The sequence below is a fragment of the Canis aureus genome, chromosome 1, assembly GCF_053574225.1.
Source record: "Canis aureus isolate CA01 chromosome 1, VMU_Caureus_v.1.0, whole genome shotgun sequence".
NCBI lineage: Eukaryota > Metazoa > Chordata > Mammalia > Carnivora > Canidae > Canis > Canis aureus.
Genome location: NC_135611.1, coordinates 74,434,638 through 74,452,629, shown reverse-complemented (window position 1 = coordinate 74,452,629; position 17,992 = coordinate 74,434,638). Strand labels below are relative to the sequence as shown.

General features: G+C 38.8%; 1 long non-coding RNA gene across 2 annotated transcripts in view; it reads left to right on the top strand.

Annotated features, from left to right (window-relative positions):
* The window catches only part of LOC144318086 (uncharacterized), an 84,210-nt gene that overhangs the window by 51,855 nt on the left and 14,363 nt on the right, over positions 1-17,992 (top strand). Inside the window, exon 7 of one of the 2 annotated variants that reach the window (XR_013383944.1) lies at positions 1,217-3,990. The exons of the other annotated variant lie outside the window; for it this stretch is intronic. This is a non-coding gene — a long non-coding RNA (uncharacterized LOC144318086). Of the gene's footprint in view, positions 1-1,216; positions 3,991-17,992 lie in introns of those variants that run through there. 2 annotated transcript variants of the gene reach the window in all.

The following is a 17,992-nucleotide window of genomic DNA, read 5'->3' as shown; positions in this document are numbered from 1 at the left end:
CTGCATATTCTAATTCTTAAGGCAACCCCCAAAAGAACAGTGAAATGTATAACTTCTCAGTGAATAGAGATTAAAAGTAGAATTTTTTTTTAAAAAAGTAGAATTTAAAAAAAAAATCAGTCAGTCCGAAAGAGGTCAAAATAGAGAGAAAAAGGAACAGAGAGTAGAGCAAATATAAATCATGTAGTAATCACAAATATATAATCACATAATCAGATATATCATTGATTACAGTCAATACAAAGCAATGAAATGCTCCAATTCAAACACTAAAAATGACAGGTTAATTTAAAAGATAAACCCCAGGGAAGAGAGCTTAGAATTCCTCTTCTCCAAATTATCTATGACATGAAACCAACTGCATATAGCCACTCAGGTTTGGTTTGAACTTTTAAACCATAGGAACCTCACTAAATTTCTATGTCCTCCTCAAGACCATTCTTTTCTAATACAGATCCTTTGCCTCCAATATTAGAGTTCTTTCCTTATTGAGCCAGGAAGTTCATACTAGTTGTACTTCATGGAGTTAATAGACATCTGTCTCTAATTCCACATGACAATCCTCAAAATATATGAATATGGCTACCTCCTTTTTTCCTTTTACATATTCCAAGTTCTTTTCAGCAATGTTTTATATGATCTTGACCATCTTTTTATATTATTTATGAAAAAAGCCTTCTTTAGATTTGACTCATTGATTTGGCTTGTGAAATTATTTTGGGGTCCTGCTGTTGGTATCCATCAGATTGACACTTTCTTCAATTTTGTATCATTGGGAGATGATCCAGAAAGACGCTTTTTGTCTTTTCATTTTGTTCACTGAGAAAAATATTGGGAAAAAAAATACTGAGTAGAGCACATCTGATGATAGTGCTTCAAAGCAGGTACTGGAGAACTTTCTTGAAGTTGACCTTGATCCATTAATCAGCATCCTGAAGGTCTGAGCATTTAAACATTAATGACAAATATAAATCAATAGTAACAATAACAAGTATAAATCGATAGCCAGCTCACATTTGTCCAATTTGTGTACAAAGCATGAACATCTTGTGGAGCTTCAGACACCCTGGGTCTACTTATCAGACTAGACCTAACAATCTCAGTGGTGATAGTAAATACCATTTCTATTTGTTTATACAGAGAGGCAACCATAAAATGTAAACCTACAGATTTAGGTTATTTTAGTGCAATAACCCAGCCCCTCATCCTTCTACAGGCACTGAAACTGCTGAGCACTACTTTTCTAAGAAGATGCCTCATTGGAATGTACTGGATCTTTTACCTCTGGAGAATCCCAAGTGGTTCCAAAAGCATGCACGATAAATGGATAAAACTGGTGTTAGTCTTCAGAGACCTTCAAAGGCCATTGAGAAGAATGTCAAGCTAGACAAAATTCTTCTAGACTCCAGAAAGTTAAAAAAGGTCTATCTGAGGCTCAGAGGGCACTGGTCTCAGAATCTAGGTGAAGAAGCTCGCTGGGGCATTTGATTTATAGTGATACCCAAACTCTGAGGTCCTTCTTAGTGAATTGGAATCACAGCAATGGACTCCTTTCATAGGGGATCTGTGTTCTGCTGTACATAACAAAAATCCTGACTCAAGCTGGCTTAAACAATAAAGAAATTCTTTATTTCACTAAACCAAACTCCAAAACGCACAGCAGCCTTAAGAGCCAGTGGATTCCTGTCATCGGCAATCCAAGAATATTTTCATCACTCCATTTTGGAAGAGAAATAGAATTACTACGATTGACTAGACTATTGCTTATCTGAAGTTAAATGTATGTGGGTGAATCAGCCAGTGTCCATCACAGGGTTTTTGAATATTTTTTTTTTCTATATTCCCTCTGCTGTAACTTTCTTTTCTTTCTTTCTTTCTTTCTTTCTTTCTTTCTTTCTTTCTTTCTTTCTTTCTTTCTTTCAGATTTTATTTATTTGAGAGAGAGAGCACAAGTAGTGGGGAAGGAGCGGCAGAGGGAGAGGGACAAGCAGGGAGTCCAACATGGGACTTAATCAGAGAACCCCAAGATCATGACCTGAGCCAAAGTCAGATGCTCAACTGACTGAGCCACCAAGGTGCCCCTATGCTATGCCTTTCATACCTGTGACTTATTCATTCCTTAACTAGATAGAAGCCTGTATCTCCCACTCACCTTCACCCCTTTTTGCCCATCCCCTACCTATTGACTTCTGAATGGAGACTAGAACTTCTAGTTCTAAGTCAAAATCTCCTGACTTTTAAATTACAGCAATAAAATTGAAATTAAGGGTGAAAATTGGCTGACCTGAAAACATCTAACAGGACATAATTTTACCTCAGCTACATGCCTACATACGATCCTACAGAGATTCTCCAACACAACAATAACACAGTTCTTGAATTCTAACAGAGACCTGCGGTAAGGTGTGGTGGGAGAGCACCACAGATATGATGTTTGAGAAGAAGCCTTTTGTTTCTTTTGGAAGCTAGTGGTGGAGAATCTACCAGAAGAGAAGGATGCTTTGGCTAATTTTAATCAACCTAGCCTAGTTTTAACAAATGGTAAAACATAATAAGCCTTTGATTCGATATTTTATTGGTCATTTAGTAATAGATTTAGTGAAGAGAATCTGGGACTAATGAATAAACTAAGAAATGGGGTGTTGATTTCATTAATGTGTGCTATCCTTGCATTTAATCATGAATACATAAGAGCTAACTACATAATATGGGCAACAATATTTTCCTTGATTTATTTCTTACCTATTTTGGTGGTTTTTTAAACAGGGAAATATTTTTGATAATCCAACTTACACATACTAAAATTTACAATTACACAAGAAAGAGAAATTATTAGATGAATTACTGAAAATGACCCGATGTCACCATGGAATGATTTCAACATTTATCTCAGTCATGTGGATTGCTCTTTCAAAGAGAAGAGGATTGAAAAAAAAGAATTTCATTTCTAGAGTAAGATATGTGCGTAACTTCTGTTGACTAAGAATAAAAACTGTCTTGAATTAAAGCAAACCTTATTCAAGACACATATTTTCTGTCTAGTTCTACCTTTGGGTAGAATATAAATTTCTAAGAAATAGACAGAGTGCCAGATTTGCATATAAATTTAGCTATCCAATGCAGGAAAGCTATCTCAGAAGCTGACAAAACATATTTGAATAATGGAAGCCTGAAAACTTCAAAGCTTAAAAAGACCATGTATCTGATGCTTGCAAATAATTGCAAGTCAATTTTTTGCATATTAATATTTTAATGTGAATATTTCAATGAAACTTTGAGACTTACTCAGCCTGTATATAAATTTAGCAGACTAACCCTTTGCAACTTCATAATCCATAAATTAGTTCAACATATTTGATATGTGCCAAATAACACTGCTCTAGGCACTGAGGATATAGCAAAAAAGATGGGTACAGTCCTTGATCTTGAGGAGATTACATTCATGGGGGGAGGTAGGCCATAGCTAAGAAGATGAGTGAGCAAGATAATTTCAAATAGTAATAAGAAAATGGGACAGGATGATAAGAGAGTGATGTGGGAATATAACATGAGCAGGTCAGACATAGCCTTTGCAGAGGTGATCTTTGAGCTGAGACAGAAATGGTCCAAGAGGCTTCCATGTGCACAAAGTCTTTATTCATCCAATATGAACAAGATAAAGGAGTACTGCCACATTTGCACCATGCCTTATTCCTTACCACTGAGAAGGTACTCAAAAACTTGTTTCATTGAAAAACTGTCACATTTCTAATAATACAATTGTAGATATTGATTTATTAAGCAAAACACTAATGAGTTTAGCGCATGCCTCAAGATGCTATAGTCTGTCTGATGTCTGGACTGGGAGTCACTGAGGACCAAAGGAAGAAATATAACCTGCTAGCTTCTATTCCCAGTTTTACCTCAGTTTCAATTACTCTACCCTCATGAAATGTTCTTAGTGTAAACGTATCTTTGGCTGCTTTCTTGTTATTTGATTTTAAGTTGGGATATAAGGGGATGCCTGGGTGGCTCAGTGGTTGCGTGTCTGCCTTTGGCTCAGGGCATGATCTTGGAGCCCTGGGATCAAGTCCCGCATTGGGCTCCCTGTGTGGAGCCCGCTTCTCCCTCTCTGTGCCTCTGCCTCTCTCTGTGTGTCTCTCATGAATAAATAAAACAAAATCTTAAAAAGAAAAGTTGTAATATAGGTTATTTAACAACACAAAAAAGTGGACGGTTGCTTTCACAGGCCTGACACACATCTTCCTTAAATCTATGTGTTCTCACTGAAACAGTAAAATGGTAGATATAGTCAAACACAGAAGTGCAACATGCTGTTGTCCAAAATATGGCAGTTGGCAACCTTTCACAAACATGTATATGCCAAGGGGCACCTGGGTAGCTCAATGGGTTAAGCGTCCAACTTTTGATTACAGCTCAGGTCATGACCTCAGGATTCTGGGATTGAGCCGTGCTACCTCAGCTCTGCACTCAGTGGGGAGTCTGTTGAGGATTTCTCTCCCTTCCCCACTGTCCCTTCTCCCACTGGTGCTCTCTCTCAGATAAATAAATAAATCTTTAAAAAATATGTATACACCAAGATGCATTCCTGCTCCTAAACCTTTCTCTAATCAAAACCTTAAAGGAATTTCAGGAAATAGCATGTTTTTATGAATGTTTATAATGTTTCAAAAAAAGTATGAAATAGCTAATTTTCAACACATTATTTATATCACTTCAAAAGATGAGAGTTATTCTAAGAGGATTTTGTTTTCTGAAAGTTCATGACTTAACTCTTGCAGCTACAAGATTGTAAAGGGAAGCAAAATTCACATAAAAGAGAGAAAATACAGGGCACCTGGGTGGCTCAGTCAGTTAAGCATCTGCCTTCAGTTCAGGTCATGATCTCCTGGAATCCTGCATTGGGCTCCCTGTTCAGCAGGGAGTCTGCTTGTCTCTCTCCCTCTGCCCCTCCCCTTGCTTATGTGTTCTCTCTCGCTCAAATAAATAAATAAAAATCTAAATCTAAATCTAAAAGAGAGAGAGAGAGAGACGAAATATGTCTTTTATCTAGGACAGTTAATAAAGGAAGGGAAAATATTAATGAGGATGATTTGGACATGAGAGGCACTTCAAAAGAGAATAGGTTAACCATCAAATGATCAGGAAAGACCTCATGAAAATCTGATTACACCCTTAAATATTTTTGCAAAAATACTCAGGCTGTGAAAGTCCAGTATGAAGAATGGTATCTCCACTATCCTATAAAAATCAATGCTAGAATTCTTCTTCTTCATCCCATTATTCAATGCTTAGCTGAAATTATAATCTAAATTTGTTCAACGTAAGATAAAGTTTTTACACTGTTTATTTTTATCTTTCAGGATAAATTTCCAACTAAGCTTTTTTTTTCATGATTTCTATGAAATTTTCCCCCATTCAAACTTATCTCACTTTAGAGACCTTTTTCTAATACTAGTTATCCTTGATTACTGAATACTTATGCTTCTTACAGAGAATCTGACGCCATAACCAAGTTCTCATTCAGACCTGCAGCCTTGGCTCTGTCCTATTAGAAAGTAACTAACAGATCTGTCACATAAAGCTGTCATTCTTTATGTTCTGTTACATCCTAATAAATTTCAACACAGCCACTGTCTCCCAGTGATTGCTCGTGGTGTCAGGGGCTGGCCCCCACATATCAGAAGGGGAATTTGCACATTAACCTTAGGAAAGTGCCCTTTCCCTGTCTTTAAGGCGAGCATCTCTGTTTCATAGGTTTAGATGGAGGATAAGAAACACAACTTCTTCCCATATTGTTAATTTCCTTGTTATCTTTTGTTTTCTCCTAATTTAACAAACACATGTAACACCAGCCACATGCTTACTTTGACTCATTTAATCCTCAAAACTGCCAAATAGGGTAGGTACTCTTGTTATCACCTGCACTTTTTAGGTGTAGAAACATCTACAGACCAAGTTAATTGGCATAGTTAGAATTTGAACTCAGAGTTTCAGACTCCAGAGCCTTTGCTCTTAACTTCTAATCTCTACTTTCTTTTGATTATCCTGCCTCTAATTTAAGACATTTTTGGGTAAATAGTTGGCGTATTTGTTTCTTTAAAGATTTTATTTATCTATTTGTTTTTTATTTACTTATTTATTTGACAGAGAATGAGAGAGAGAGCATGAAGAGGTGGAGTAGCAAGCAGAAGGAGGAGAGAAGTGGGTTCCCCACTGAGCAAAAAGCCTGACTTGGGGCTTGATCCCAGGATACTGGGATCATGACCTGAGACAACCGTAGACACTTAACTGCCTGAGCCACCCAGGTGCCTCTAGATGGTGTATTTATATACCTACAGAAGAGCAGGACTGAACCAACCCTAACTCAGGCCTATTGCTTTATATAAAAGACAAACCTTCACCAAAGAAGATAAATAGTAATCAAGATCACAATGCTTTGTGAGCTGTGTTTACTCTAATCAAGGTAACATAAACCACTCTCCTGAAGCCATCACTGTCAATCACTGAAGTAGCTACAGATATTGTTAATGCCAATCTACATCCCTCTAAAGATGTTAAATATTGAGCAAACAAATATCAGAAAAACAATTTGTATTTTTAGGTTTCTTTTATTAAGAAGATGTTAAAGTTCCTGTTCTATAAATATTTATTGAATGCTTTTACTTGCTACATAATTGGAGAATTTTAGGGCACTTAATAAATAACATACTTTCCAGGCTCCAGCATTCCACATCAATTAAGAAATAGATAGGCTATATATTAATTTGCTAGGGCTGTGCTATAATTATAAGACATAAAGAAGCAGGACATATTTATAGCATTTTTTATAATACCCAAATTATGGAATCAGCCCAAGTATTCATCGGTAGATGAACAGATAAAGAAGATGTGGTATACATATAATGGAATATTACTCAGTCATAAAAAAAAAAAGAATGAAATCTTGCCATTTGCAACAACATGGCCGGAGCTAAAGAGTATAATGCTAAGCAAAATAAATCAGTCAAAGGAAGACAAATATATAATTTGACTCATATGTGGAATTTAAGAAACAAAGAAGCAAAAGGAAAAAGAGAGAGGCAAACCAAGAAACAGACTCTTAACTACAGAGAACAAACTGACGGTTAACAGTGGGGAATGGGTTAAATAGGTGATGGGGATGAAGGAGGGCACTTGTCATGTGAGCACCTTGTGCTGTATAGAATTGTTGACTCACCATACTGTATATCTGAAACTAGTATAACACTACATGTTAATTATATGGAAACTAAAACAGAAACTTAATTTATTCTTTTTATTTTTAAATTTAAAAAGAAGATTTTATTTATTTATTCATGAGAGACACACAGAGAGAGGCAGAGACATAGGCAGAGGAAGAACCAGGCTCCATGCAGGGAGCCTGATGTAGGACTCTATCCCAGGTCCCTGGGATCACGCCCTGAGCCAAAGGCAGATGCTCGACCACTGAGCCACCCAGGTGCTGCTAGAAACTTAATTTTTAAAAAATTTTTAAATAAAATATCTTTATCTTAAATAGAAAGAAAAGATTTTTAATGAAAAAAAGCAGGAAATAAAAGTGACAGTCAATCGGGACGCCCAGGTGGCTCAGCAGTTGAACGTCTGCCTTTAGCTCAGGTCATGATCCCAGAGTCCTGGAATCAAGTTCTGCATCAGGCTCCCTGCATGGAGCCTGCTTCTCCCTCTGCCTGTGTCTCTGCATCTCGCTCTCTGTCTCTCATGAGCAAATAAATAAAATCTTTAGAAAAAAAGTGACAGTCAATAAAAGCAGACTCACAAATGGACACTGTGTTAGAATGAGCAGACAAAAAATTTAAAATAAGTGACATATATGTTAAAGGATTGGCTGGAAAAGATGGATAACATGTGGGCAGGGAATTCCACCTCAGAAATGGAAACTATAGAAAAGATGCAAAACGCAATGCGAGGACCAAAAGACAATATTAGAAACAAAGATTTCATTAGATGGGCTTCATGGCAGACTTGACAGAGCAGAGGTAAGATCAGTGAATAGGAATACAAATTTATCCAAACTGAAATGTACTGAGAAAAACCAGTGTAAACACTGAGCAAATCCTCTGAGACCTGTGAGTCATAATCAAATCATCTAATACACGTGTAATTGAAGTCCAAGAGGAAGACAGGAACAATGGAGCAGAATAAATATGTGGAGATGGCCAAGACTCTCACAAATTGGTGGGGGTTGGGGAGCAATTCACAGATTCAGAATCTTGAATAGGGGGATAAAGACCAGAACTCTTGCTGACTTCTCAGAAGGAATGGAAGCTGGAAGACAATAAAACAATATCTTTGAAATTGTCTTAAAAGAGGGATGCCTGGTTTGCTCAGCGCTTGAGCCTCTTCCTTCATTTGGCTCAAGACGTGATCCCAGGGTTCCAGCCACATCAGGCTCCCTGCATGAGCCTGCTTCTCCCTCTGCCTGTGTCTCTGCCTCTCTTTCTGTGTCTCTCAGGAATAAATAAATAAAATCTTAAAAAAAAATAATTTGTGTCCAACCGGTGCTATAAGAAATACTAGAAGTAATTTAAGCGTGAAGGGATATGACACCAGAGGGAAGCTCAAATCTGGAGGAAGAAATGAAGAGTATCAGAAAGAGTAAATGTGTAATTTAAATAAAAATGTAAAAAAAGAAAAGGAAAGAAAGAATAAACGTGTATAAACATTTTAAAATACTTTTTATTGGGATCCCTGGGTGGCGCAGAGGTTTAGTGCCTGCCTTTGGCCCAGAGTACGATCCTGGAGACCCGGGATTGAATCCCACGTCGGGCTCCCGTTGCATGGAGCCTGTTTCTCCTTCTGCCTGTGTCTCTGCCTCTCTCTCTCTGTGACTATCATAAATAAATAATGCCTTTTATCTATTTATTTGTGTCACATATTTGTTAATTTCTAGAAAATACTACTGATGTTTAAAGCAAAAATAATAACAATGTATTATAGGATTTATAGCATTATTATAATACATAATAAGAGGATAAGAAGCTATAGGGTAAGAGGGAGTGAACTGGATTATACATTGTATGATTCTTATATTGTGAAGCTGTTTGATGTGAGAAGGTAGACATATTAAAGGTAAGTGTTACGATTTCTAGGACAACAGAGAAATAACTCAAAGAATTATATAAATAGAAGGATAAAGTGGAATTCTAAACAAGAAAACCAAATTTGATTAACCCAAAACAAGGCAGGAAAGGGGTGCCTGGCTGGCTCAGTCAGAAGAGCATGTGACTCTTGGTCTCAGGGTAATGAGTTCAAGCCCCACCCTGGGCATAGAGATTGCTTAAGTAAATAAATAAATAAACTTTAAAAAAAGGCAGGAAAAAAGAAAACATGGGAAACAAACAGAAAACCAACCACAATAGTTATATTGTGATTATTGGCACTGAATGTGAAACATAAGTATTCCAATTAAAAAGTAAAGATGAACATAGCAGATTTTCAAAAATGCACCAGAACTATTACTAGACCATATTTTCATAAATACATCAATCCCATTCTTAGGTATTTATTTAAGAGAAATGAAAAATGTATGTCTGCAAATAAATGTATGCTGTAATGTTTGTAGTAACCTTATTCACAATAGCAAAAACTAGAAACAACCCAGATGTTCACCAACACGAGAGAGGATCAAGACCTAGTGGTGTGGCCATACACTGAATACCACTAAGAAGAAAGGATTGAGAACTACTGGTTCTCATACATGCAGCAACATGGATCCATGTCAAAGACAAACACAAAAAAGTACATATTATATGATTTCTCTGATACAAAGTTCTAGCAGCAGCGAATGTTATCTATTGTGATGGAAATCAAGATCTTCGACTCCTGGGGTTGAGTAGGAATCAACTGAGAGGGGCACAAGAAAACCCCCTGCTGGGATAGAAATGTTCTGGGTCCTATGGTGTGGGTTGCACAGGAGGTTATACATGCATACGCATTGGTCAAATGATAGAGTAGACAGTTTGACAGGAGCTGGAAGCAAGGATGGTGATAAATAGGTTACATATTAGAAGCCCAGGAGCACAACATCCCACATTAGAAGCCTGAGGGCACAACATCCTGACTTTGTATGCTTCCAAGACCCTTTAACATCCTGGCCTTCTGGCTGCCAGGACCCTCTGGCTAACAGACCGAGAGCCACAGGTGCAGAACGTGGGCTATCTTCTTCTACTTCTGCCCTAGGGTAACCCCTAGGCTCGTTATAATCCATTTGCATTGTGGTTTCAGCCTCCACCCCCATGGGGGTAGGCTGCCATGATGTAGGGTGGAAAACATCCCCTCCCAACCTGTGAGGAGTCCACCAAAGGATTGGAAGCAGCCTCCATTAGAGACCACCCCATCCATGACCCAGGCAAAATATAAATTATAACTAATATATATCAAGTTTTTAAGGAAAAATATTTAAATAAAACTGAACCTTTTATTTAATTTAAAAAATCAGTGCCTGGGCTTTTATGTCAGGGCAGAGGAGCTGGAGATTTTATTGTTTTTGTTTTCTTTCTTCCTTTCTTTTCTTTTCTTTTCTTTCCTTCTCTTTTTAACTATCACTGCCTTTTAAAAACCTAGTACGGGTATATTGGTTTTTGGTATGCTTTGATTTTTATTTCTGAAATTTGGAAATTTGCATTTTCTAGAAAAACTATTCATCAAAGGAAAAACAATATTTACTACTTTAAAATCACAAAGCTAAATAAAATAAAGCACAAAGCAGCCACTTCATTCTCTATCTTTAAGTGGGGGAAGGGTCCTCAGAGTAAATCAACTGTCCTTAATTCTATTATTATTTCAGAACCAAGTAGGAAATAGTAGACGATCTAATATTGGATTCATGGGATCCCTGGGTGGCACAGTGGTTTTAGCGCCTGCCTTTGGCCCAGGGTGCAATCCTGGAGACCCGGGATCGAATCCCACGTCGGGCTCCCGGTGAATGGAGCCTGCTTCTCCCTCTGCCTATGTCTCTGCCTCTCTCTATGTGTGACTATCATAAATAAATTTTAAAAAATTAATATCGGATTCATGTTGTTCTCAATATGCTCAAGAGTGGTCCCACCACTAGATGATTTCTGGTTAATCACACATAGGCTGACCATTATGTCAGTTCATCTCAGTCCGTCCTAATTTTCACCTATGGTCCTACAATAGTTATTATTAGATTTATTGTGACTGAATGACACTCCCAGAAAGTATGAGGGTTCCATTTTCCTACATTCTCACCAGCATTTGGTGCTATCAGATATTCCAAGCTTTTCCCCTCTGATAGGTTAAAAGTAACATAACCATACATTGAATAAGCTGGACTTGATTCAAGGAAAGTAATTAGGAAACACCTTCCTATCTTTCTCTCTTTTTCCTTTTCAGCCTCTTGGGTCAGCATTTCAGGGAAATCAGGACAATTTTATATTTTGCTTATGTGACTATTAATTTTGCTTGTGTGACTATTAATGCTTATATGACTATTAACTATAATTAATATTGTGTGACTATTATATATATATCACTGATATGACTATTAATATTAATCTAAGGATATATTCAAACTGTAGTCTCTGTTTTGGTTTTTCTTTAAGGGGTTTACAACTTGATGTTTTGATACATATACACATTGTGAAATGATCACCCCAATCAAGCTAATGCACATATCAATCACCTCACATAGTAACCATTTTATCTCTTTTGTTCTTTTTTCTCTTTTCTTTCTTTTTTATTTTTGCTGACAAGAGCACTTAAGACCTACTCTCTTCACAGAGTGCAAGGACTCAGTACAGTACAGTGGATCCTTGAACAACACAGGTTTTGAACTGCATGGATTTTTTCTGATAGAGACAGTACAGTATCATAAATGTCTTTCCATGATTTTCTTGATAACATTTTTTCCCTAGTTTGCTTTATTATAAGAATAGGGTATACAAAACATGGCATACAAAATATGTGTTAAATGACGGTTTACGTTATCGGTAGGGCTAACAGCCAACAGTAGACTATAGTTAAGTTTTGGGGAAGTCAAAAATTATACATGGATTTTCGACTGCTGGGGGGGGTCAGCATTCAAGGGTCAACTGTATTGTTAACTGTAGTCATTACACATGAAATCCCCAGATTTTGTAAAATGCCCCCATTTTATAAGTGAAAGTTTGTACCCTTTGCCCAGCAGCTCCTCGTTTTCCCCCTTCCCCCTCCCTCCAACTCCTGGTAAGCACCATTCTACTCTGTTGCTATGAGATCAGCTTTTTTGGTCTTTTGTTTTTATTTGTTTTGTGTTTAGATTTATTTATTTATTTGAGAGAGAGCAAGAGCACTCACATTGTGAGCGGGAAGTGAGGGGGCAGGCAGAGAGAGGGAGAGAGAGAATTTGAAGCTGTTCGGCACTCAGTGCAGAGCCTGACGGGGGCTGGATCCCACAACTGCAAGATCATGACCTGAGCCCAAACCAAGAGTTGGTCACTTAACTAGCTGAGCCAACCAGGTGCCCCTGAATTCAGCATTTTGAAGGTTCTTTTTTATGTAGTGCTTTTTTAAGTCGGGTATTTCCTTATTGACTTTCTGTCTGGATATTCTATCCATTATTGAAAGTATCAGGCAGCCCGGGGGGGGGGGGGGGGGGGGGTGCTCAGCGGTTTGGCGCCACCTTCGGCCCAGGGCCTGATCCTGGAGACCTGGGATCCAGTCCCGCGTCCGGCTCCCTGCATGGAGCCTGCTTCTCTCTCTGCCGCTCTCTCGCGCGCGTGCTCTCTCTCTTTCTGTGTCTCTTGTTAATAAATAAATAAAATAAAAAAAAAAAGAGAAAGTGGGGGTATTGACTCCCACTATTATTATATTGCTGTAAATTTCTCCCTTCAGATCTGTCAATGTTTGCCTTGTATATTTAGGTTCTCTGATGTTGGGTGTGTATATATTCCCAATTGTCAAATCTTCCTGCTGAATTGGCCCTCTTATCATAGAATAACCTTCTTTATCTCTAGAGCCAATTTTAATAACTGTTTTGAGATTTATGCCTTCCTATTTTTTTAAAAAGATTTTATTCATTTACTCACAAGAAACACAGAGAGAGAGAAGGAGGCAGAGACATAGGCAGAGAGAGAGGCAGGCTCCTCACAGGGAGCTCGATTTGTGACCTGATCCCCGGGATTCCGGGATCACGCCTTGAGCCAAAGGCAGATGCTCAACCGCTGAGCCACCCAGGCGTCCCAATGCCTTCCTATTGTTTAGCATGTTTTCTTTTCTTTTTTCTTTTTTTTTTTTCTGCCTCCTCCTCCTGTTTAGCATGTTTTCAATTCAAGTTGAAGAACTCCCTTAAGCATTTATCATAAGGGAGGTCTAATGATGTCAAACTCCCTTAGTTTTTGTCTGGGAAAGCTTATCTCTACATTATTTCTAAAGGATTCTTTTGCCAGACATAGTATTCTTGGTTGGCAATTTTCTTCCATTTAGTTGAACAGAAGAACATATCATAGTCATTGAATATATCTTTGACTCTATCATCCCAGTCTCTTCTGGCCTGCAAGGTTTCTGCTGAGAAATCCACTGATGGCCTCATAGGAGAAATCCCTTCCATGTGACGAGTCACTCTTCTCTATTTTCAAAATTCCCTCTTTGGCTTGTCCTTAGGTAATTTAATTAAGTGTTTCTATGTGGACCTCTTTATATTCAGCCTATTTGGGGTTCTTTGAGCTGCCTGGATGTGGATATCTATTTCCTTCCCCAGTTTTAGGAAGTTTTCAGACATTATTTGTTTAAATAATCTCTCTGCCCACCCCTTCTCTTCTCTTTCTTCTTCTCGGACTCCCACAAGATTTACTCCATGGTGTCCTATTATCCTGTAGGCTTCTTCACTGTGTTTCTTTTTCTTTTTTTTTTTCTTCCTTTTTCTCCTTCAACTGGATATTTTCCAATGATACGTGTTTGAGTTTGCTCATTCTCTTTTCTGCTAGATCAGGTCTGTTGTCAAAGCTCTCTGTTGCATTTTTTAAAATTTCATTCATTATATTCTTCAGCTCCAGAACTTCTGTTTGGTGCATTTTTAATGACTTCTGTCTCTTTGTTGAGCTTGTTGTTTTGTTCATGTTTTGCTTTCTTGATTTTGTTGAGTTGTCTACCTGAGCTCAACTGAGCTCACGGAGCTTCTTTAAAACAATTATTTTAAAATTCTTTGTCAGGTAATTTATAGGTATCCATTTCTTTGGGGCTAGTGACCGGAAATTAGTTGTGTTCCATTGGCGGTGTCATATTTGCCTGATTTTTTTTGTGTTCCTTGTACCCTTGTGTTTCTACCAGCAGATTTGAAGAAGCAGTCACCTCTTTCAGACTTTAAGAACTGCCATCAGGGATCCCTGGGTGGCGCAGTGGTTTGGCGCCTGCCTTTGGCCCAGGGCGCGATCCTGGAGACCCGGGATCGAATTCCACATCAGGCTCCCGGTGCATGGAGCCTGCTTCTCCCTCTGCCTATGTCTCTGCCTCTCTCTCTCTCTCTCTCTCTCTGTGACTATCATAAAAAAAAAAAAAAAAAAAAAAAGAACTGCCATCAGTAGGGAGAGACTTTCATCTATAGGTGGGCACAAAGGGGCTAGCTGGGCGTGTATGTGGTGGTGTTAGGTCTGGCGCTGCTTCTAGGGACACATGGTGATGCCCATTCTGTGAATACTTTCTGAGTTCCAATGAGTCCATGGGGTCACTTCACTGGGTCTGGTGGGTATATAGCACCTCCAGACCTTGACTGGATGGGTGTGTGAATGGTGGTAAGAGGGCTGTGGAAGGGAGGTGGGCCATAGTGGGGCTTCAAGGGCAAGGAGTACATTGCTTGGGCTCCCAGTGGCCTGAAGTCTCCATTGGCTAAGACTGTTCAGGTCCTCAGTGGGGAAGGCTGTAGGGATCCAAGGAAGCAGTGTGGACTGCTGGAATCCTTAATAGTAAAAGCTGCTGGGGTCTTTTTGCTCTCCTTATCCTCCTTAGAGGAACTCACAGTGTAGGGGACTCCTCTTAGCATGGGGGGATGGGGAACAGGGAGCAGGTAAAATGATTCCTAACTTCTCTGTGTGGCCATCCTTGGTTTTTATGTTCCATGCATTGCTGTAGCTTCTTAATTATAATTTGGAACATTCCCAGGTTATTTTCATTCATGGATAGTTGTTAAATTATTGTTTTGTTAATTTAAAAAATTCTAGTATAGTTAACGTGCAGTATTATATTAGTTTCAGGTATACAATGTAGTGATTCATGTTAGCTTATTTTCTGGGGGCTTTTTTAGGAGAGTCAGGGCTGGGGGTTGAGCCTTCTAATATGCCATTTTGCTGAAATCTTTTTTGACTTCCATTCTCCCCTTAAATTATTCAGTGGGAAGTTATTTTCCCTGCTTCTATTTGAAACTGTAGGCATGTGCATGACATTTCTCTTACTTTTAGAAAATAAAAAAAGAAAGATATAAATTAAAATATAGAATAGAAGGATGAAGCCTTGTGAGATCAGCTGTCTGTATTAGTCTGTTTTCCCTTTAAATGAACTCAGCAGGCCAGCTCTTTGCTGATCTACTGAAAGGATAGAGGGAATGAACCTTCAGGACCATGCAAATTTGTACCTCCTGAGCGGTCTGCTTAGGCATGCTTTGTCCTGACAAAACACTTTACCTTTCAACATTGGAGCAATTAGCAAGTCTCTCTGCCTTTAAATTTTTCCAGTGGTCAGGTACCAGGCCACTCTGTTTCCTTAGCTATATTGGATGAATAGAAAACTCTAAGTAATCCTGATGAACCCCCTCTTTCTTAGCCAAGGTGAAGAGGAAGGCACCCCTTACGCTTCCACCCTGAAGATTGACATTACAGAACAATGCTCTCCCAATAAACCTTCCTAATAAATTCTCTTTTGATCTTTTGTAGCCTTAATCAGTTTTGACACTTAGAAATTCTTGCATATTGGATGGATAAAATCTTTTATGTTTCATAATTGAGCATAGAAGAGTCATGAAAACTTTGAGAATGATTCTCAATCTTGGCTGGATGTTGGAGTCAATAGAGAAGACTTTAAATATCCTTGTGCCCTGGCTAAACCCTGACCACTTATGTCAGAGTATCTGGAGGTGAGATCCAAACATCAGTAGTTTTGTAAGCTCTCTAGGTGATTCCAATGTGCAATCAAAGCTGAGAACCACTACTTCTGTATAAACAGAGGCTTTGAAAGAGGAAGCAGAATTACTTTGGCTGATTCAACATAATTTCCACCAGCTTCCTATTGACCTAGGATTTATTCAGTTCATCTAGCACATGCCTTTTAAGGCAGGCAATCCAGTTCCATTCCATGTTGCAGTTAGTTCAGAAGGACAGACAGACTGCAGTCAATGCTGTTTCTGGGAGTTTCCCAGAGTATGTATTTTGCTTTCTTTTGATTGTTTTATTCCTTCTGTCTGCTTAATTTTGTTGCTGAATTTTTAAGATGTGCTCCCTGCCATTTGGTTTGGAGAAACTTTTATACCCTGTTTGAATCAGGGTATAAAACAGTTGGTTTCTCATCAACTGCCTACTATGGACATCAGTGAGTGCCCCCACAGCCTCAGGTGAATGACTCCTGCTCCCCTTTGCTTGGCTGACTCTTCAAAATCTCACCATTGGCTATGGCTCCTCACTTCCTCTTTCCTATACAAACACCTCTAAGGACCAAGACATAGGCATCTACTATGTACCAGTAATTGCTGAAAAATTCTTTACAGCCAATGCTTTCCATGTATGATCTTTTTTAATCTTCTCAATCATGTTATGAAGCGAATACTACTATTATTATCACTATGTTGGGGGAACTTTCTCTTTAATAAATTTAAAGTTTATGAAACAAAATATTTTATCTTTTTGCTCCTACAAGACTATGAACCTATTGAAAACAATCTATTTAAATTCTTGAGGCACAGATCTGTCCTTCAGTGCAGTGCTAAGGTGTGGTTGAAAGACCAGTAACTTGGTATTGCCTGGAAACTTGTTGGAAATGTAGTCATGGGCCTCACCCTAGACTGTGGAGGCTGAAAAAGACCTCTGGCTACCATCTTAAGCCCCTAGATAAGTAAAAGTAAACAGCTGCGGCCTGTAGCCCAAGTCAGTTCCAAGAAAGACCGCATAACGTCCTTGACAGAAAGTCCCATATCAGAATGAAAACAGAGCTTAAGAAACTCCCCCACCCTTTCCCCCATTTTGGAATGAAAAAAAAAAAAAAAATTCCTTCACCCCTTCTGGAAATCCCCTAGATCAGCCCATAAAAACCCAGCTGTAACCCGCCTCGGGGTCCAAGTCCCTGCTCTGCTGTGTCGGGTATACTTGGACCCAAGCTCGAGCTTGTTAATAAACCCTCGTGTGTTTGCATCAGTGTGGGCTCCTTGGTGGTTTCTCGGATTCGCAATCTTGGACACAATAAGACCAACTGAATCAGGATCTCTGGGAGAAGGACTAGGACTCCTCATGCTGACAAGCTTCCTCTCCCCACCCCTCACCCCAGGGAGTTCTGATAGACTCTTGGGTTTGAAAAGCTCTGCTTCAGGGGCTTTCAGTCTGGTAGACTAATGTGAAAATCATGTAAAAACAAATACTCAGAATCAAAACCTGCTAAAAGCCATATTAATGTTTCCTGTTAGAATAAAAGAGGTGTTGGTTCACCTCACAACTTTGATTTTTCTCCTTCTCTTGCTTCGTGCCTCTTCATCCCTTCCCTTTTTATGAATGTGCTGTTCAGAAGTCCAGGTAGGAGTCAACTGATGTTTTGCTCATTTGCGTGCAACATTGAGCCCACAGACAGGAATAGGAAACTGTCTTTCCCACCTAATGGGTTGGAAGAAAAAGGAACATTCATTTGCAGAGGTGTCAGTATAGCCCTGAGGAAGCAAAGTATGCTTTCATTAGCGTGAAACTTCCCAAAGATAGGCATCAGCCTCACCTGGAAGGCTTGTTAAAACAGATTGCTGGGCTCCACTCCCAGAGTTTTCAAT